Consider the following 23,836-nt stretch of genomic DNA (forward strand, 5'->3'; position numbering starts at 1 on the left):
TAAAACCAAAGCAGCAGCAGAAACTGACGGTATGAACACTTTTTCCCTAAAGTACTACGCTTTGCAGTTCCCTCAGTTTATTAATTGATGGATTGATTGATTTACTGCCACAAATTTTATTGTACAGCTGATATTCACAAAGGAGAGGGAGCTTTAGGTGGTCTCCAAGGTTATAAGATCAGAATTGAGTCAGCAGATAATAACAATAATGTTTGCCATAAAATACTGCTGTAAATAATGCACGAGTGTTTTTAATGAAATTTAAAAAAATAAATGTTCAATCGCTGCTTGAGAAAATATAGTATCTCGCATTTCAGTTTTGTTTCTGCGAGAAAAACTTTGCTAGACTGACTGGGTAACAGAGAAATCTGCTTCCAAATCAAGCTGTCGATATCAAGAAAAAATCATTTGGCGATAGAGTATAAACAATGATACACCACGTGACATTATCAGAACCTTGGTTTTCTAAAAACAAAACTAATTTATACCAAATTGATGTTGTAAAAAAGTCATTTATCTCATCTTTCTACATCGAAGATACCTCCTCACGCATTGGAGCTTCGTTACAACGATGCTTGGAGTACTAGACCAATTAAAAACATACGTCGCTCAGAATGGCACGGACAACATCACCTTAGAAGCTCACATCATCTCTGGACCGCCAGTAACGACAAAATAAGAGAGATGTTTTACCTAACAAATAGGTACAGCAATTCGTTTTGCCACATATTAATTAATTACTTTAATAATGGCCATGTGGATCCAAGTAGTCAAATCATTCCTCCCGCATCTGTTTTTTGTTTACGGGTGGTGTACTTACACCCCTCGCTACACGTTAATTGAGGCGGCTTGCAGGGTGGTATGCAGCTGTGGATTTCTCCCAAATCGCCAAAGAAAATCACTAAGTATCTCGCAAGAAATATTTTCCATGCTGAAGAAGGATAACCATTAGTATGCAGGTAACACAGCAAAGGGAGTGCTCAGCAGTAAGAGGCAAAGCTTAATTTAGAGGACGATCCCCTGTCGCTCTATCGGTCTATTTCCGCGACTCGTAACAGGTTTAAAACTTAATATGCCGAAGTAAGGAAATAAAACTTTGTAAGGTTCACTGTTATTTAATTATGGGCACGACCCGGGTTTCGTAACTTGGTTACATCGTCAGGTGACTGATCAGGCATGCGTCATACATTTATACACAAAGTACACAAGTGACAGTGAGGACATCTATCGGAAAGGAAAAGGACTGGTTGAAAGGGCGGGGGTGAGGGTGGGTCGTGCCCATAATTAAATAACATTGAACCTTACAAAGTTTTATTTCCTTACTTCCAATATGGAGAGGTTTCACAATGTAAAGCCTGAAGTTATTAGTTATATTTTAATATACCGACTTCAAAATTACTTAAATTCCATATTTTTCATCACAAGAAGGTTTAAGCGTGACAAAACCGCACCTAACACGCACGTACGCACGATTTCTAGTTTTTTGGAACATTCCACTTCAAAGTTGGTGTTCCCTTTCCAAAAAAATTCCATTCTCCTAAATAACATGTTTCACGAGGACATCTAGAAACCTAAATCATAGGGAGCGATAAGTATTACAAAACAAGAAATTATAGAGAAGCCGTTGAGATAAAGAACCGTAAAAACAATTTTAACATAGATAACGGACAATGGGTTAGCGATAAGTGGCTACCAGTAATTTTTAGATGATGAAAAAAGATATGGAATATTCTAAATCCACACTAATATTCGATTATACAGAGTGGTTGGTTTATAAGTAGGTATCGAAAAAGACGAATGAATTCTATATTAAAAGCACAAATTTATTGAAATGAACACCATACAGACAGTATTATATAAGAATTTTGATGCATACAACAAAACACAACGTAAGCGCTTGTACCTTCAGCCAATCGTCTCAAGCGATCATATATACATATTTATTACACCTAGCCACCTCGCATGTTGACACACAACAGGAAAGATTATTCCTGACGAGGTCTCGGGCAAAGAGGACGAAACGTTGGAGACTCTTAGATTTTTACGCGGGATAACCAAAAAATAACTCTTTCAGATCGGTTTTACTTGATTATCATAATATTTCTCCAGCTCAATTTTAATACACCGCCAATCGATGCTGGCTTTCGCATAGGCAACAATTTTTCCCACCCTCGGATTTCATCTCCCAAAACTTCCTTCGCTCCATCTTCCACGGGCTTAAATATGAATTCTTAATAATTCCTTTAATAAAAAATATGAGGAAATGCATGAATCAAATGCGAGACATCCCAAATGCTCGACGCGGAGAATTAATAGCAAGAAGAAATAAAGCCGTATCTTCCGGCAGTCTAAATGACTTCGTTACTTCCCTTCGTATATGTTTCCTCCATTTCATAACGGCGCTTGAGGAAACAGCACAGCCGGATCTTCATTTAACTTCCAGGGTCATAGGCTGCTTCTAACTGCTACGGCGACGCTTGAAATATATATCTACCCCTGTTGATTTATACATTAAAGTAAGTAAAACTCTCTTATAACGAATTTCACGGGACTCAAGTTCTATTTTTTATAAACGGAATTTCGTTATATCTATAATTAAGGATTTTGCCCTATACATCACAGGATTTCCAGCTAATATTCCGTTAATTCTCTTTATTTAAGCAGCAGATAAGTAAAAAATTAACCAAGTTCCCACCCTTTCCGTCAAACGGCTCTAAAGGGAAGGATTTTAAAATTAACAGTAGAACAATGTGGCGATGGCTACACGTAAGAACAACTGGTGATGAGGGAAGGAACGGTTAAATAGCGAAGATGGCCGTGATTAATTTATATAAGAGGAAATAATTCCCCAAGGGAACAAAAGAATAGTTCGTTACAGCGGGGATTTCGTATCATCCGCACTGGTCACACGCGGGGAAATTAACACTGGTGACAACAGGAAAGTCCAAGAGATTGTAAATTCACCTCGTTATAGGCTGCATTATGTTACATACGATGTCGTTACCAGCGAGTTTTGATTCTAAAGGTTGATGTAGGTTTGGATGGAGAATTTGCTAACTATTACGGTCGACTCCACTCTTACAGTGAACTTCCTGCATCAGTTCACAATAAGTCCTACTCCCTTTCATTCTATCTAAAAATCCTATTATCTTCATTTCTCTCACCCCTCTATCCAACATTCTTCCCTCTAACAACGTTTTCAACGTCCACTCTTCGTTCAATACTCCATACATCCATACCTTTTGTTTCCTCCTTATCTCAGCTAGACGCTGTTTTCTTCAACCACCTAGTCCAGCACTTCGCATTTCTCCTCGTTTACATCCACTTCACCTTCTCCACTCTTTTCCACACCCACATCTCGAACGCCTCCATTATTATGACTTAATAAAATGCAAGGGAAACGGCGCGATTCATGAATGACTGTTACGGGTGCACCCAGACTGTATCTATAAATGATTCTATCTATAAATCCTATATTCTTCCTTCCCCTCCCTCGCTTACCTAATACTTTTCTCTATAAAACCGCTTTTAGCATCTTCTCCTTTCTCAGTACAACTTGAGACACCCTCCATCCAAACCTTTCGTCTCCTTCGAACCTTTGTACCATAAAAACCAATGCCGACCAATGCCCAACTGGTTACGCATCAGACTTGGAGCTAATAACAATTTTTACGGTTAAAAACACAAGAATTCAACAACTGAATGCTTAAAAGTTTGACTTTATAGAGTGCTTTGTAAGACCACAATGTTTAAAATTTCCTAAGTTCAATCATAAAAATTAGAAAATTCGTTGAAAAAAATCCGAGAAAACGTCTACCCTGTGCAGATTGAATAAAGAAAATGTCTTTATAATAAACCATTGAAATACTTATTTTTGTGGTTTTTGTCTCATTTTATTATAAGAAATAATTATTAAAATTAGTACAGCCGCTCTGAATTTAGAAATGGTGTAACTGAAGTGTTATTTGATTATTAGGCGATATGAAATTCGTCGGTTCAGCTGGTGTGTTATATTTCAAACCTGCCGCTTGAACAGCGGTGTGCTCCACATGAATTACCATGAAAAAAAACTTCCCCAGGACCGGTAATCAAACCACGTACCTTATGCATTCAAGGCCACTGCACACACCACTACGCTAGCCAGGTTCTTCAATTCCGATGGCAATTTTATTGAGGTTCAATGGTGCCAGAAGCTAAGCCCTTGCTATCGCATTAATAAGATACAGCTCGAAAATATAATTACGATGAAAGCAATTCTTCGGGGGTAATAGTATTAAATTGACAACAAAGGGGTCGTTCACATGGACCCAAATTCCAAATACTTTTAAATATTAGACGCATGGAAGGGAAATATAGGCTAAGACGAAAAATATCGTCTTCAATCAGCCATTCACACACACAAAAAAACCAAAGGCCTACAAAACACGAGAGTTGTGGTCCAGGTAGCTTTCAGACTCACATAGAACTCCAACTGCAAGTATATCTGCAGCAAAATTTTGAGTTTCGGGAATAACAGTATTTGCTTAGAAAACAGGAAGTACTATTTTTCCTACACACCGTGTAGGAAAAATAGTACTTATGACAAGGATATTTCCATTCATATATAAAAAAAGAGAGGTATTTAAGAGAACTTAATGTTATCCCATGTTACGCATCTAAAACCACAATAAAAATTACAAGGAAATGAACGCAAGCTCCCCAACTAAAACTTCATCCGAATTAATTTGTCTTAATATATATTAAGAATACATTCATAACATTAAACAGTGTCCGTTCTAATTACTTTGGGCAAGATAAGTAGTTTCTAGGTGAAAATTTATGGCTGGTGGAATAACGTGATGAAAAAATAAAAAGTGAATGTAAACAAATAAGAAGAAAAAATCAGGAAACATCATGGATGACATAACGAAAACCTACTATCCTTATGGTTTTGGAGTAAGACAAAATCCACCGGGGAAAACAATATGAAGAGTAACGACCTATTAAATGCATTCTTATGTAAATAATAATTAAAAGGTGGATAATGGCCCTTGAGGTCAAGAAATGTGTATTTTAGAGAAACGTGGGTGTCGCTGAGAGATCCCGGCGTCTTGTCTGCGAAGCTTAAAAGCTCTGGAGATAATAGGGGAAAGATGAGGAAAACCGGAGAACCCATTATACGCCCCTTTAAATGAAACAGATGTGATTTAACTACGGAAACCCTAAAGAACTGCTCCAGCAATTATAAAATGTGGTCGTTCTTGAATTAAGGTAGAGGAAAAACATTTTATTTAATGCACCGAATTTCCATTCAAATTCACGTTAGAGATGACTGCCACCTCGTTTATTTTTCAAAACAATATACTGGGCATACATAAAACAATTATTGAAAAATTTGCCATTTTTACTACGCCCAAAAATATTCCGTGAATTTGTTGTCATTAAAAGAAGACACAAAAAAATTACACTTTGGCTGCACAAATTTCTCTGGAATTGGCAAAATGATTACCCAAGAATATAGAAAACTGCTCCGCCCTGACGTACTAACCAATTATTTGCCCTCCATAATGAGAAGTAAGCTTTGAATTGGATAGCAGGTGTTGACCTTTTAATTCCTATTGGATATAGCTTAATACCCTTAGGTCTTACAATGGATATATACGCATAAAAACATATAATATGCTGTTTGACCAACAATACAGCCACATCTAACCGATGAAAATATAAGTATTTTACAAATATACACAAAACTTAACACTATTCTTTACACGATAGGGGATTACACGATATACGGGATATTTAGGTATTCCTTTATTATATACTCGTACTACGCTATTACTTAGGAAGGACGGGGAATTTAAACATTAACAACAGCAGTATATACCGGGTGACAGAATAATTAGGTTATGACAATGCTATTTATGTGAAATTCTGATTTTATCACTTTGTTTTCAAACCACAAGGTATTAAATGTTTGTTTTGCGAGATAACATGAAAAATACTGATAAACTTACATTTTTTCTCTAGATAAAAACGCCGAGAAGGCGAATAAGTAAATACCTAACCCATCGAGGCAACTAGATGCATATAAATTTCTTACTATGAACACTGACCTCTCTCGAATTTCAACATTTAAAAAAACTTGATTTGTGGAGCGTTAAAATCAATAAATGTGTTAGTCGTTCAATATATTCCCATGCATTTATACCGTATCCGTGTTATTCCAGGTGATCAAACACAGCATAACTTTGATTTATGACTGAGGTCAAGTAATTGCAAAATATGATAATTTTATAATATATGCACAACACTGACAAAGGCTCATTATATTATACTCTGCGTATATAGAGCGGATTAAGTGAACCAATTCACGTCAGTTAATCGAATTAACGCCATGATATGGAACATCAATGACTAAATAAAGATACTCTCTATACCCAAAAGGGCACTAATATTGTTAACCGAATGCATATACGTATAATTTAAGGTCAATATATGCACGCCACAGGCATGAATATTGCTAAGCCTTGAACCGAAGTGACTAATATCAATAAATCACCTCACACTTGATATAAGATAAGTTAACTGGTTTAGATAATCAGACAGTAAAAAAATAAACTAACAAGTTTAGGTAGATAATTCAAATTTCACGCGCTCATCGAGAGTAAAATCCGTGTAAACTGATTGCCAACCAACACATGACGTTTTAAATGAGAATAAATTACGACGTGGCCTGAGTATAAAATCTCAGTATACAATGATGTTAGGGCGTGTAAATAATTTTCAGGATGAACCTCAGAATGTCCTAAAATCTCCTCGCCAGAACCGCACTTGGTCGTTACGACTAGCAGAAAGTAAGAATAGGCTTTTTACTATCTTCACATGGAGAGCTTTCAGCTTAGTAAAACCACTTGTCTGTTTCCACACACTTTTATTTAAACCGACCATGGTTTCGGCAACTGGTGCCATTATCAAGGTAATATCCTTGGGTGACATTCTTTTTTTATGGTAGAGTAAGGGGGGGGGGGAGAGAGGGAGGGAGGGAAGGGGTTATTTTCCAAGGTTAATGTTGACCAACAATGTGTCCCATTAGCCCATAGATCTTTACTTTTTTCCCAGAACATAACCGATAGTTGATGTATTAAATATCATCGGAAATACAATTGATCATTGCGGATTTTATTTCTATTTCACTCAATAAAATAAAATTTTATTTGAGCCTAATAAGACTGTAATAATGTGAGGCTAAGATATATTGGTGGAGTTTCATTATCCACATGAATAGGCAATTTGCACGGCGTAACTGCTTTGATAGTTGCATACACACTTCAAGGAATACATCCGAATAATGTCATGCGAAAGACGCCATTCCTCTCTTTTGACACAAGCTATGTCGAAATTTGAATTCCTAACTACAAATTACAGCACTTAAAAAATATTTTCAAATACAATCTGTATAAATTCTCCGATATAATCTCTAGGTAAGGAAAAACTCGATTAAAAACCTATTTTCCCTCAGGGGCTTTACCCTCCAGCTGCAGCAGCTAGATGGCAAGTCTTTCGCCCTGTGCGGATAAATTTGACACGGAGGCCAGAGGCTTTTCTCTACCGGGAGAAGCAGAGCAGGTGAAAGACCCTTGTAAATCCCGCCCCATCTTTTTCCGGAGGGCTCGACGCACTGAGGTACGGGTTAGTATAATTTTGGATACCTTAATGAAGTTATTTCATTTACAAAAATAGATAACAAAAATATAATAAGAATTTCGATCGTAATCATATGTTTAACGTGATACCAAAGACCACAGAAGTATGATGTATTCGATCACATTGGTTAAAATTCTCCTGAACATCCAGCGTCTCGGATACTGTCACCAGAGCTCATTGCGAGGATAATGTAGAGTGTAGGCTCTCAAGGGAATGGAATACGAACACTAACGAGCGAAGAAAGGTCTAGATTAGGTAAGAAAGGAGGGTTTCCATTGTTTGACCAATGTATGAAAAGAGATTGGGCCATAATGTAAGAAGGATACGTTGTCTCGGGCGTGAGTACATGGAAAAGACTTAAAATAATGAAAAGTAAAATTTAATATATTTCCACACAAATTTATTAATGGACAACCAACAAAATTTAATTATTACAAGACGTGACATTTCATAATCTGATGAATCAGCAGATCATGTGGTAATCACCAGATTATGACTTAGCACGTCGAATAATAGGTCGTCCATTCATAAAGTTATGTGAAAATACAGAGTTTTATGATCTCTGCATTCTCTTCGGGTTTTCACCGCGTCCGTTGGGTTTTTGCGACATTGCAGTCAGCGTCTTAAGGTTGTTGTCGCCAAAACCCAACGGACGCGGTGAAAACCCGAATAGAATGCAAAGATCATCTGATCAACGCCGCGAGAATCTTCTAACCTACATTACAGGGTTTTACTTTTCATTAGGGTTAGAAGGGCTTGGTAAAGTGGCTGGGAGAGAAAAAGGCAAGAGGAGATGGTCCGACGTCCTTCCACATACTTCTGGCAGTCACTGGTACACTCATACGCAAACGTTTCCCGCAGCTGACAGGTCTAAAATGCAAAGGACAGTCAAAGGCAATCATTATGAATCCCTAGATAGGATCTACAGTCAAACTTGATTGGAACCTACATCGCCCGTGGTTTTTTGCGCCATTGCTTCAACGGTATCAGTTATCTCAGTCGATTACGAAAGCGTCCACAGTGCGATGATGAGTCCATGGTCAATTGGTCATTCTCAATTTTTGCTATTTAGAATGTGTACGTGCACTTATTTTACGGGTAAATTCCGCGATTTTTTTTCAATTTCACTGGCGTTCATGTCGTAGGCCTTTTATGTAACATTATCCAATTGTTGTCGTTAAGGACAACGGTTCTTTTCGGGCTTACATTTTAAAATTTATGTCTCCATGTTTTTCCGAGCATCAACCCCTAGATGCAGTTTTTATACGTCAAAACTAGACGATATCTCGAAATATTATTTTGTTTCTATGAGGCTTTGAGTGGGGATACTTGGTCGTTCTTTAATAAATAGAAGGGCTCGGTCGAGCGCTTGGAAGAGAGAAATGTAAGAAGAGATGGTCCAACGTTCTTCCACGTATTTCTGCCAGCCACTGGTGCACTCATACCTTTCCCGCAGCTGACAGGTTTAAAATGCAAAGGATTGCCAAAGGCAATCACTATGAATTCCTTTCCTCCTCATCCCCCCATAGTTACGCATCTGACTTGATGTATCACCAAAATAGAAGACGAAGACGACAAAAATGAAGACGACCATTGAAGCAACGTATTGTATATCGTTATAAGCAGAAATGGGTTAAAATGTTTCGCTCGCTCTTTTTGATTCATCCGAAATCAGTAGACTTCGACACAGCTTGACAAATCAACGCGAAATTTCGCAAATTCATACAGATTTTCCAGGATAAAATTAATGTGCAATCAAAATCTGACTGGCCCTCAGTGTGCCCCATGGACACGGGAGCCGGGACAGTATTCTGCCAAGGCCCTGAAGGTAAGTAAGTTGGGCTACTTCACAGTACGCGTCCCCATTTCCCCAGATTCCACCGGGCATTTCTCGTAAGCCTCCTACGCCGTCCGTGTCACTTTGCATCGGCTCTCTTCCGCATGATTACGACGCTGCGGGCCGCCTCCGTTGCAGCAGTAACGCGAGCCATTTTTGAATTCCCAGACCGCAAGCTTTACGCACGACCGGAAAGGAAAAGAGGGCATGCATGTATATTCCGATGGAGAGCATCCGAGCACAGACATCCGAACAAATTTCGTACGGTGCATAGACATAGAAGACATTTTCCCCTTGGGAAATGGAGAGCCTAGACGTGACGTATCGGAAAAAAAACCTGAGAGTATCAGAGACAGTGGCATAGCCAGGGGGGTCCAGGGGGACCGGACAACCCCCGAAATATAAAGACAGAATTATTTTCCTACATAAAAGAAAACGAAATATTTAAAAAAAATCACGAATTCACAAAATATTTCTTTGACAAATGAAGTTTTTTCGATTATGAAAAGTATAAAAATTTGTTAAAATCCATTACTTAGAAGCCTGTTTTTCAAAAATTTCCCCCTGGTTTTGGACCCTTCCCCCCCCGCACGAAATTCCTGGCTACGCCACTGACCAGAGAGAATACTTTTCCATATGCCAAGACGAGAGATATTACCAATCTCTAACACACCATGAAAAAGAGACAAAAAAATCTCTTTTGATAATAAACGGATAAAAAAAGAATTAAAAAACGCTTTTTCAAACCCTTTTGAAAAAGTTTTTTTTTTACTTCTTTTAGCGGTATACTAAAAATAAGTTCAGAATAGCCAGATGGGAGAGTAAACATTGGCACCCACGAATTATTCTCCGAGTGATGAAAAACTTATTTGTTAATATTGAATGCCTATCATATTGTTTTTGGAAAAACCGTGTTCTTACTTTTATTTTATTTTTAATTAGAATATAAAAGTGAATTTCAAATCGATTTTTAATCGACATTAATAATAATTTTATTTTATAAAAGTGAGGCCTTGGAGGCTACCAAAAATTTCATCATATAAAGTGCGAAAAAGCAAAGCTTTAAACGACGCAAGACACTTTAAGTCAACTTGCGCATGATAAATACGTCTCTTCGATTAGCATTTTTTTACCGAGTACTGGTACCACGCTGTTTGGCATTTGCAAAGGCCTTAGTGCTGTTTGACATTTAATAAATACATTAATTACACTAAATTAATACACAAACAAAACAACCTCTGCTAGGTCTTGAGAATAATTTTCAACTTTGGTCAATCAAATTCTCATGCATCACTTTGGATTTTACATCCATAAAACTGGAGACAATTAGTGGCAAGGGTACAGATCGAAAATCAGCTAGGACGTCCAAATATTTCAAATACTTTGAGCGCAATAAAGCCTTTACTACTCTCCATAAAATAACTCCAAAATTAACAAAATACATATAATGCTGCCACGAATATCCGCACTCCTGATAAATACAATGTCGTTTCAAAATATCGCGGATGTGTGAAACGATTTAATTATTCTTCTGCAAAAGAAGTTGCTTGCATCAATTGCGCAGAAAATAAACGAATTTTAGCACGTGGAATGCATAATAAATTCGGCCAAATTGCTATCACACTCCACCGCTAATACAAGCTTCATGGGACTCCGAAACCGAATTACGATCCTTTAAGTCAATCTATAAAAGACATCCTTAGTATCATCTTAGTGATGATACGATAACACATATGACAGGCCAGCTGGTAACGGCTGCCAAAATCCCCAATGCCCCATATTCTAATATAAAGAATAAAACGAAAGGAAGAACACTAAATTGGTACAAAACGGAAAATATCACACTTTGATCTTTCTCACTGGAAAGCCATAACCGACATATCGGTACCGCCACTTTAGTTTCTAAGTTTCTTTATTTGACAATTCTATCACATAGTGAGTGATTTACAGATTCTTGGCATTTTTATCGAGCCTAAGTCTGAAATCTAGGTCTGTAAAACTATTACAGCTTGGTAATGTAACTAGTAGTCTACCTGAACCACAATCGGTAGATCCAGGATCGAATCCTGACTAATTCAAATGAATTTTTCACGTCATATTTCACCCGTTGCAGCAGCTAATACTGCTGCATTTAATTGCAAGTCATATCACTGAAGTTTAAAAAATACGTTTAACTAAAGCTTTAAAAAAATATTTAATTTCTTATTTGCTCTCCATAAATCTATAAATGATATTCCACTCCTATACCTCCCTGGCTTACCATCAACTAAAAACCTTACAAATTCATTTGAATTAGTCGAAATTCGAACCATGATCTCACTAATGCGGTTCAGGTAGGCTACCAATTACATTACCACACTTTATTGGCTTGACATTCCAAGATTTTAGATTTTAGCCCGAAAAAATGCCATAAATCTTAAAATAACTCATCATGCGTTAGATTGATTGGTTGTAAACGTATGCTGCGTGAATCTGCTGCATATTGGGTGAAGTACTGCACATTTAAATTGACTTTTGCGAGAAGTTACGATATGTACGAGGTACATTATAATCTCTATTTTCAATTTATCCTGAACATCTAAATGTTTTGAAGACTAACAGAGAGAGATGAATAAAATTCTCATCATCATCAGTCAAAAATCCTAAGATTGGTTTGACGCACCTCTCCATTCCTCTCCCCTATCTGCTAGCCTTTTCATAGCGATGAATTTCTTCTTTTTTACATTCTATATAACCTGCCTTATGTAACTCATTCGGGGCCGTCCGTTGCCTTCTACCTTTCCACCTCTACGATTGTTTCCATCAGGCCATTATACCTCATAATGTAGCAAACTAAGGTGTCCCATCTTTACTCTTAAGGTTTTTAGAAGACTTCTCTTTCCTCCCATCCTTATTAGCAATTTCTCATTATTTATACGATCGATCCATCTTATCTCCATTCTCCTTCGGTAGCACCAGATTTCGAATCCTTCCACTCTCGACTTATCTGCTGCTGCCAACGTCCAAGCCTCACTTTCAAGGAGAAACATGCTCTATTCGTCTGTTGAATTCATCTGATTTCATAAGAGAAACAATTCATCAGATGCTCCATACATATGATGAATTTTTTCCTTAATTTCATGCTTGTACTCTCGGCTGTAAGAAAATGCTTTTTTTATAGATAGCCCTCTACGCCTGCGCTATTCTACTAACTATTGAATGAAATTCTATCGCCGAAAATTATCGGGCATATCGCACCGAAACGATGAAGTGCACAATTTCATGTTGGAGAGAGGAAAGAAATCGATTGCGCGAGAGAGGAAAGGCAAATATTCCGAAAGGGTAAGTGGATAATTAATGCTCAGGATGACGAAATCCTGCCGTCATAATTCACGACTTCCGTTCGGGAGAAGTTCCGCATCGCGGATGTACGTTCGGAACTATATGGCGTTTGCATGCACATGAATAATGAACACGGAAGGAATAGTTGAAGCGAGGCAGAAAGGGATGAGTCAGGGGAGAGAGAGAGAGAGAGACAGGGAATATGAATAAAGGAGCGAAAAAGCATAGGTGAACTACCTTGCCATTATACATTAAAGGTAAACTTCTTTGCATTTCATACAGCTTTTATTAAAATACTCGACCGGTTTCAATAATTTCAGGTAATTACCAAGAGGTCAACAATTTACACCAACAGACCTCTTGATAATGACCTGAAAAGGTTGAAACCGGTCGGGTCTTTTAATAAAAACTGTGTGGAATACAACAAAGTTTACTTTTAACCTATTACGTCTCGATTCCACGAAGTAACCTCGCAAATCCTTGATTTCTTAACTTGCCATAGTTTTACTTCTAAATGGATAAACATACCAGCCGAAAGTAGCAAAATGAAAAGTAAAACTTTTAATTCCAAATAATTTATTGATGGCATACATACGTTTCGATTTGTCTTGCCAACATCATCTGTCTCCCCAAATTAGACCGCTATCAAATTCACTAGTATTAAAATAAAGAGCAATGAAAAAGATAGTTCACTAATTTGTAGATAAGGAAAGACACTTATATAGAATTGATACGGGGTTGGTATTACGGAAGGTATTGTTCCGATTAAGTTAGGTTTACATGTAGCAGTTCACGTGGCACGTCATTCAGATGATGATGAAGTACCACATCGAAATCTAGGTCGTCCATTGCTAAATTTAATTGGAATTACAAAGTTTATAAAGATATAATTAATTTTCATTGTGTTTTGACGATTCCATGAAGTCACGCCGGAGTCAACGAAATGTTACATGGGTAAATAGCTAACATAGCCAAGTCGAAGGAAAGCGTGGGATATAATACACAATTTTCGACCGTGATTTGGTTTTATAAAGCATCACGAGCGAGGAACGTGAGGCAGTAAGCGAAAGTAAGTGGTCACGAACTGTGAGTAAGTAATTAGGAAATGGTAGGAAGAATTAGAAAAAAAATTAAGGTCTTCTAAAAACACTAATAAGAATACGCAATAACTTAATTGGCCACATCATGAAGCATAACGTCCTGATGAAGACAGAAAGAAAACTTACATGGACGTGATACTGGGCTCGTATTACGAAAAATATTTTTCTGAAAAGAAGTTTGGGGAAATTGTCCCGAATAAGTTAAAAAAAGACGAGTAATTAATGATGTAGAAGAGAACAAATACATAAATGTGAAAAGGTAGGAAATAGGAGAGCGGAGACGAGAGCTGGATCAATCAATTCTTCCGATTGCTTATCTAATAAGATAGCTACATAATAAAACAGGTGGAGTAGTTCAACTGCTTGGGTATCTCTTATGAGGAAAATGGGCACGATAGCAAGGACATCGGGAAAAGAATTTCGTCAGTAAAGAAGGCTATCATGAAGATGAAAGCTCTGAAGACTGAATATTTAAGTAAGAATTAAAAAATAGGCTGGTTGAGAGAATGATCTGGAGAAGAACCCTTTGCGGTGCAGAAACGAGGGTGTTGTGAACGGAGATGAAGAGGATTGACAAAGTGTTTCATATGGTGGGAGAGGAGAGATGGTTTCGTGATGAGATACAATTAAGACGTAAGGTTAGTATTGATCGAGTACTTTGTTCCTTAGGGATGTTGACAACGTTGTTCGAGGGTATAATTCTTGGTAAATGAGGGAAAGGAATGGATAAAATAGAATTTATAGATAGAATGAAAGATAACAGACATTATTGTGAATTGACGAGGGAAGTTCGAGCTGGTGTCTCACACGATTTAAAAAAAAAACTCGAGTTTTGCTACTATTAAGAACAAATCTATGGGTCATCCAAGTCGGAAAATGTTGCGAAATTTGAGCGTTACCACTTATATATGCACGACTACAATTCCATTCGTAATATTGCTACAGAATTAACGCATAAATAGTAGAAAATGAAAGACATTGATCTTTAAATTTCAGTTCATCATGTCCTGCTGGCATGAACTATGGAAAGAAAGGTGACTGTGAACTTTGACCCTGAATAACTCAAAATTCGTAATTGTAAGATTACGATTATGTTCATTCCTGCTCTATCCCAGCCAAGGTTTAACTTTAGCAAACAAGAGCTATCTTTAAGAAGATACCACAACAATCGTAGCGAGGGGTACAAATTTTTGTGCTGACTTGAGTTAGAGACCTTTGAAAACAAGCATAATAAACACCCAGGTGATGATTCATACTCGGAATTTTACAGCAATTGGGGAAATAATAATGCTTAGAATGCCGATGGAATGAGAAAGGTAGGATAAAAAGACGGAGGGGGAACGATAATGCGGGAAGGGAGTAAAGATCTGGGAGGGTGTGGAACCAATTCCCTGTGGAGTTAATTAACAGAGCCAGAGCAAGGAGTTTTGGGGTGAAAGGTTAAGTGTTTGTGGATGGGGTTGAGAGAGGTCAAAAGGCGGATGGGGGATAAGAGGAGGGGGTAAAAGAAAGAAAGAGAGCGAACACCCTTGGGAGGGAAGCGAAGAAGAACAATGGGCGAGGTGAAGAAGAGGAGCTACAAGATAGAACAAAAGGGAGACTAAGGTGTAACCAACCCACCACACTCCATGTTAGCCACAGAAAAGGGAACAAAGAATAAAGATCGATACTCCTATATATTACATGTTATTGATAGAATTTATTTACACACGGCATTGGCTCTCATGCTGTAAAAGTGACACACAGTGTCCCACAAGGTTGCGTAATGGGCCCACTTTTGTTCTTTGTATCGCCATTCATATGTTGGTATGCATGACTATGTCTTTGAAAAAGGCATATGGTATCCCACAAGGGTGTGAAATAAATCGTTTGATATTTGGATACATATATAAATGAACACAGCCCACAGCACACAAAATGAACACATTAGTGGTATTACGATACATTCTCGTAATAAGATACGAAATTGGTGATTACTATGGCTTTGAATCTCATGAAGCACTGAACCTCAGAAAAATTAACGGGGTAAGAAGTCTTCATTATTGAAATTTATAAGTTTATATTTACATGCTAAAAACATGCGTCAGCTGAAGTTAAATATATGATAGAGTTCCGAAAACTTTAACAGAGAAGGCAAATGTACGAATTATTTTTCATAGATCGATTTCCGAAGGAATTGGATAGCATCGAGCAGATAGTTTCTGATAATATCAACTCAGTATTAAAATACGATAATTTTCTTCAGCAGAAAAATTGGTGATTACTCTGACTTTGAAATCTAAACGAATACTTAAATCTCAGAGGATACACAGTCAGCTAAAATTAAATATAGGAGAAAGTTCCAATAACTTTAACATAGAAGCAAAATGCACGTATTTTATTTAAAAATCCATTTCCGGAGGAATTGCAGGGAGTAGATAAACTTTGCCGCGGGGTAAATTAAAACTGTCCGTTGCTAAATGTATAAAATGCCATGACGTCCTCACCGATACTCAAAATTTAGCTGTTCTGAAACAATTTTTCTCTTACCATTAATTTTCAACAAAGATATCTCATAATACCATAGGAAAAATCTTTTGAATAGCATCTTGTTAAATAATCAAATTTATGAAAAAAAAACTCTTTAGAAACCTTTAAAAATACAATAAAAAGAGAATAAAAATTCTAATATTATTTTCCGTCGCAGTCGAAAATATCACCAGTAAGATTCTCCGACGTGATAGAAACCTATATTTTGCTGACCTACATCCTTTTAAGCATCAAACCTGTCGTTTATGTGAGCTAATTAAAATTTATTACACATTAACTTTTATAATACACTTAGCTTTTGACATTACACCTATTAGTAAACATGAATAATATTTATAGGCTAATTAGCATAAAAACCTAATTACAATATCCTTCACACCGATTCGTTCGAAAGTAAGTGTTAGAGATAATTTAACTCTCAAGATCAATTAAATGCCATTCATGGATGAAAAAAGGCAAAATATCAAATGTAAAATTACTGAAGCTTTCGTTTTAATGCCTATGAACATCCTAAAAATGATCCAACTCCAATTTTCGTCAATTGTGCGTTTATGCGGAGCCGACAGTTCTATTAAATTGACTGTGAGTTTTTCATTAACAAAAATATCTAGCTTGTCATAACAGCAATATTCGGAAATTATACGAACACTACAAAGTTCTGCCCTGGAATGGACTACCTTATCTACACATGGAAAAGTAAGTGAAAAAATACCTTTCAAAAAGGAGCTTCCATTTTTCGAGCTTCAATAAGCGTATCTTATTCACCTAAAGCCAAATACTTAACTTTTAATGCTATACTTTTTTATGATATCGAGGAACCGTAGAAATAAATTTTCTTTCGTTTATTTCATTACTGGTATCGATCGAATCGTTACATAAAAATAACACTTCATACAATTCACACTTCATAGAAAAATTTCAAATAAATTAAGACGTGTTTTTATCAATTGTATTTTTTCTTTCGGGGTAAACTGTAGGACTACATAGTGTTTAAACATTTTCGTTGTTTTTCAACAAAATGTGCCTTCTAAAAATACGCAAAAGCCGTTTTATTAATTTTCACTAAGGTTTGCCACTTATTGTGGAAGATAAATGATGTAGACGTAGTAGTTGTTCCTAGGTTGAGTTACAAAGTCCATGAAGTTGACAAAACGGCTAATTTTACGGTACGCGGAGTCATTTATTGCACTTGAGTCTTAATTTTTGAGCTTTTCATAAAACTAATAATTCAGAATTGAGAATAAAATTTCATTTAAAAGGAGATATTATTCATTATTATGGCATGCACTGAAGTCCAGATATAAATTTGCAAAGTGCAGCGGCACATCATTCTTACGCCGACAGTAACCTTAACTTTTCTCGGATGATAGTATGGGAGGAACTTTATCTCAAAGAAAATAAATCGATAAGCGAGTAAAGTGCTCCTGACATACTCTGCTCTCACGTCAGGGATCAGGCAGAGCATCATGCCATATAAGTACATACGGAATTCGGCCTTTTTCTGGAGGAAAAGATCGTACACAAGTCACCAACTTTCCAAGTGATCTTTCAAGGAGATGTCTTACTTGTGGACTTACGGAAAGAGAGCTTTGATGGCTCCAAAAGCGTCTGGTCGGTGAAATTCCCAAGAGGTGCCACTTCATGCACTCCATATCATCACCGCAACCATTGACACTCCCCGCCCAAGCAGTAAAGAGACTCAACCAGGCCCTGAAGTTTCTCGAAGTGAACGAAGGCGGGAGGGAAAACTTCAAGTAAAGGGCAGAAAAATAGTCTACGAATATTTCCCTCCTTCTTTGCGAGCTTGAGGTGAGTTTATCTCACGGCGTCGAATTGCCAACAGAAACTGGGACAAGCATGAATATTGTCTATGCAAGGGAAGTTTTCGTATTCACGAAGACCCATGAAACCGCAGACACACTTGATAGCGGATAAGATATGGAAATACAAAAACATATGGGGCCATTCACTCAGGTTCTAAATCGCAATCCTTCGAATGAATGCAGTAAATTGAAGGGATAAAAATAATCCAACATATTTGGAGTGTATTCGAAACTTTTAATCCCTCCCCTTTGCAAATCTTCATTCTGATTTTTATTTAGAAAAATATAAAAAATCACGTAAAAATGGAAAACACTCAAAACGCTCAGTATTACAATAATCCATGATTAAAATGTTCAACAGTTCACAGACACTGGAGAGTACACAGATAGAGAAAGTTCAGCTGTTCAGGAATCAAGCGTTTCAATTATTTGGTAGTTAATTAATTGCACATTAGTTCTCAGTTCGATACTTCTACAGCTCTTATTTTCAATGTTATCAAATGTTAAAATTATCTGGCTTTTCATTATACCCGGCTCATCATTGCCCATCAAAGCGAGAATAACTAGTCTAAATTCCCAGCGAAGAAATCCAACTGCAGATGTATACATCTCCAAGGACTTTTAGGAAAATATAGGAAAGAGAAGTAGGGGAGCGAAGAGAATGTAATTTTAGTTAGAATGAAAGCGAGTAGGCTAGGTTGCAAAATTTACGAGGCAGTTCCTAGTTGAGAGGTGAGAGAGGCCCATGGTAATCTGCAAAATGCTTCTCGTAAAACTACCTTAGCCGGGAGGATCTTCAACAGTAATATTCCCGTCGTGCGTCAATTTGACAATGGGCCGCTAAAACGCATCTAACAAAAATCAGGCATAAAATTTTGCAATATGATTATTATTACACTATTCTACTGATGAAGGTGGGTTTTCATGGAGTATTTAAGAAGTATTCTGGCAGTCTCCTCTTTCTTCATGGACTTCCCTCTTCAATTAATAGTAAGGCCTACTCCCTATCATTCTATCTAAAATACTATTCTTTTCCTTCCTCTCCGTCGTTTACCCGACATTCAACCTTCTTATACCTACTGTTTTCAACATCCCTTCCCCGCTAAGTACCTGCTCCATCCATAACCTCTCTCTCCCCCGTATCTCATCTAGAATCAGATCGTTAGTTGATGAGTTCACTCCGCGGAAATTTATTGTAATAAGGTACAAACGGCTGTAGTTTTTTCTACACTATTTAGTGTGGAAAATTATTACAACTGTTTGCATTCTATCTACTCAAGAAGCTGCCTCTCCTCACCCACCACGTCCATAAGTCGTCGTTCTCAAAAACGATAATATTCCAGAATCATAAGCATCAGCGACCTTCGGCGAAATAAAAAGAAACAGGAGACTCCAAAAAGGAAGATAAAAGAAAAAAAATACGTAAGGGGCCTTGGGGATGGCCAGTGGCTTGAGGATTTCGTGGAGAATCCTTTCGGGGCGTGAGGAGATAACAAGCACTCACAGGCGATTTCGGAAAGCGCTCTTCGACTGTTTCAAAGGTCAATCGAAGGGTTCCGAGAGTGGAAATGAAAAAATAGACCAGAGGGGGTACTCGGATTGAGTCAACTGACCGTAGCATCCCTTCTCTATAAGACCTTTCCCAAGCTGCGCCACCTCCATTAACCACCACTTACTTCGCCGCTAAATGCCATTAACAGCTAAGGATTTAACGTAGTACGCGCGCAACAAGTTTGTTCTGATATTTATTAAGTAAAGTTGAGAAGTAAATCAAGCAATATTACTTCCTCATCATAACTAATACGCAAGCTGCAGAGAAATCATTCCTATAATCTCAAATAGACTTCCATTGGCATTATATAATATGAAATGCATATCATAATTTAAAAAATGAAAAACTTGCCTCGTTACGATATTGGATTGTTATTTATTAAGCTCAGAGGTAAATACGGCAGTATTACTCCCTCATCATTAGTAATACGCAAACTGCAGAGATAAATTATTCCTATCAACTTAAACAGACTTCCATTGGCATAATATAATTTTAAATACATATCGCAATTTAAAAAATGAATAACCTACCTCATTACGATACTGGGGGGTTGTGTTTGAATCGCTCGTAATTATTCCGAGCACGTAACCAAGGAGTCACGTGGTACAATTACGAGCGATTCGGAATTTTGGTGTGTTTGAATCACTCGTAAAAATTTCACTCGTAAAAACCCTTCGTAATTATCTCACTCGGTAGCTATCGGTCGGGATGATTACGAAGGATTGACTACGATGGATACCAAGTAAACAACATGGCGGATTTCATGATGTTAATGTACGCGCATGAGAATTTTGGCGACGAGGATTTAACTGCGGAGAGAACACAGCGTAATTTCAGGAGAAGAGGAGACGCCTTTGAACTGAGTGAGAAGGAATTTAGAAACCTTTTTCGCCTCAATGAACGCTGAACCCAAAATCTGATTGACGCCATACATCTCCGAACCTTCACGGACATCAGCTGTAAGTAATGTAAACAAAGTAAGTACACAAGTTTCATGCATGAATATATATTTTTTTATTCATAGAAATTTTACAGCGATTTATGGTGGTGATCCAACGTTAAATAAGATGTGAAACGCGAATAAGCCTAACTTTATTACCGCTGTTCTAACTTGCAATATGTTAATAAATTCAGAACATTATTCTGCTAAGTTGGAGTGCGAAAGTTTAAGAAATCATTAAAAAAGATCATGTTTCATGTAAAGAAAGGTAATGAGGAACTCCGGAAAGCGATGTGCTGGCATATTAACATTAATTTTAAATTGGTGTATTTGAATTTCCCCCCAAAACAAATACTGCCGTACGCAAAGCGCGTACAATATAAATACGTTCACTTGTTGTTTTCTCAACATTTCTGCAGGGAGTGATATGTGGTGGAGAGTAGGGATGGGCGGTTATGAGAAAAAAACCGGTGTTAGGTTAACCGGTTATTTTGAGTGATAAGAATACCTGAGTATAATAACCGGACGAAAAAAACCGGTTATATTCAGGTTATATAACCTAAAGCATTGCGTGTTGCATATCTTCTATTCTTAAAAAAACCTACCGCAATTTTGAACTTCGTCTTCCTTCTTCGTGGTGTAGTTTATCGTAGAGTCTTACTTGTTTTTTATTAGATAAGCAAATTAAAAACCGGTTGTTTTTCGATGCCATTTACCTGAGAATTAAATTATTTTTGCCATAACCGAAAAATAGCCCGAGAAAAATAATCTGACTCTTTTGATACCCGCACTCTCTCGCGAACCGTTGGAACTACCAGCACTTTTGCCGCTGCCACTGGATGAGGTTTTCCTGCGCCTCTACCGGCCACAGAGAACATTAAAACCGGTATTTTTTGATGCAATAGAAAAACCTAGTGGCCGGTTAAAACCTAGGCCACGAGTACTCGTTGGCATAACCGATGGCAGGCGGGAGAGAAAAAACCGGATGAGGGAGTACTCGTTGGGGAAACCTATCGCTGTGGGAAGGTTTTTATCAATGGAAAAACCTAGTGGCCGGTTAAAACCTGAGCGACGAGTACTCGTTGGCAAAACCGATGGCAGGCGGTTATGGCAGGTTACAGTATAGGTTTTTTCAATGCATATCAACTAGTAAAAACTGTAACGAGTACTTGGTTATTCTCCGGTTATTGCAAAATAACCAAGGCGTTGGAGTAGCTATTGCGGAAGTTAAATGGATATGAAGTACATGAAATATTATATTAGTTTGCGAAATCATGCCTGCCATGTGACCAAATTCAATGATACAAATATGAATATTGAAAATTCGGGGGGGAGCCGGTACCCCCTTAGCTGTTTATACAATCAGGATCGAAAGGGTCGTAGTTCCCCATAAAATTTCGGGGGGTGGGGGTTGTTATGGACCCCCTAGCTTTTAATAAACTTAGTTATATTCAAGCACAGTCATGGTTAGGGGGTTCTGTCCCCCCCGGGAGGACAGTAGTCTCGTTAGAAAATCTGGGGGGTCAGACCCCCTTAGATCTCTGTTATAAATTTAGTTATGTTAAAGAATGTCTGCGACATCGGAGTGGCTAGGGAGTCTCAGGGGACCCGGCCGCCTATAAAAATTCTGGGGGGGTATGATGACCCCCCTAGTTTTTTGTGTAGACTTTGTTACTTTCAAGCACGGCTGTATCTGGGGGCGTCCTGGCCCCACAGAAGGGGTCGTAGTCCCCCATAAAATTTCGGGTTATGGCCCCCTTAACTTTTTCGTTTTTGACTCAGTTACATACAAGCACTGTCATATTTAGGAGGTCCAGCCCCCCCTGGAAGACCGTAATCCCGCTATAAAATATGGGTGGCGGGACCCCACCCAGAATTTTTATAGGGGGCTGGGTCCCCTGAGACTCCCTAGCTAGTACTCCGATGTCGCAGACTTGCTTTATATATAGCATAGGTATATAGCATAACTAAATTTATAACAGAGAGCTAAGGGGGTCCCGCCCCCCAGATTTTCTAGCGGTACTACGGTACTCCAGGGGGGGCCGGGACTCCTAAATATGAAAGTGCTTGAATGTAGCTGAGTCTAAAACAAAAAAGTTTTGGGGGCCATAACCCCCCCCACCTCCCCCCGAGATTTTAAGGGGCACTACGACCCCTTCTGTGGGGCCAGGACGCCTCCAGATACAGCCGTGCTTTAAAGTAACAAAATCAACAAAAAATTAGGGGGGTCATCATACCACCCCAGAATTTTTATAGGCGGCCGGGTCCCCTGAGACTCCCTAGCCACTCCGATGTCGCAGACATTCTTTCACATAACTAAATTTATAACAGAGATCTAAGGGGGTCTGACCCCCCAGATTTTCTAACGAGACTACGGTCCTCCCGGGGGGGACAGAACCCCCTAACCATGACTGTGCTTGAATATAACTAAGTTTATTAAAAGCTAGGGGGTCCATAACAACCCCCCCCCCCCGAAATTTTATGGGGAACTACGACCCTTTCGATCCTGATTGTATAAACAGCTAAGGGGGTACCGGCTCCCCCCCGAATTTTCAATATTCATATTTGTATTATTGAATTTGGTCACATGGCAGGCATGCTTTCGCAAACTAATATAATATTTCATGTACTTCATATCCATTTAACTTCCGCAATAGCTACTCCAACGCCTTGGTTATTTTGCAATAACCGGAGAATAACCAAGTACTCGTTACAGTTTTTACTAGTTGATATGCATTGAAAAAACCTATACTGTAACCTGCCATAACCGCCTGCCATCGGTTATGCCAACGAGTACTCGTCGCTCAGGTTTTAACCGGCCACTAGGTTTTTCCATTGATAAAAACCTTCCCACAGCGATAGGTTTCCCCAACGAGTACTCCCTCATCCGGTTTTTTCTCTCCCGCCTGCCATCGGTTATGCCAACGAGTACTCGTGGCCTAGGTTTTAACCGGCCACTAGGTTTTTCTATTGCATCAAAAAATACCGGTTTTAATGTTCTCTGTGGCCGGTAGAGGCGCAGGAAAACCTCATCCAGTGGCAGCGGCAAAA

Source organism: Ischnura elegans, chromosome 11, assembly GCF_921293095.1.
Source record: "Ischnura elegans chromosome 11, ioIscEleg1.1, whole genome shotgun sequence".
Lineage (NCBI taxonomy): Eukaryota > Metazoa > Arthropoda > Insecta > Odonata > Coenagrionidae > Ischnura > Ischnura elegans.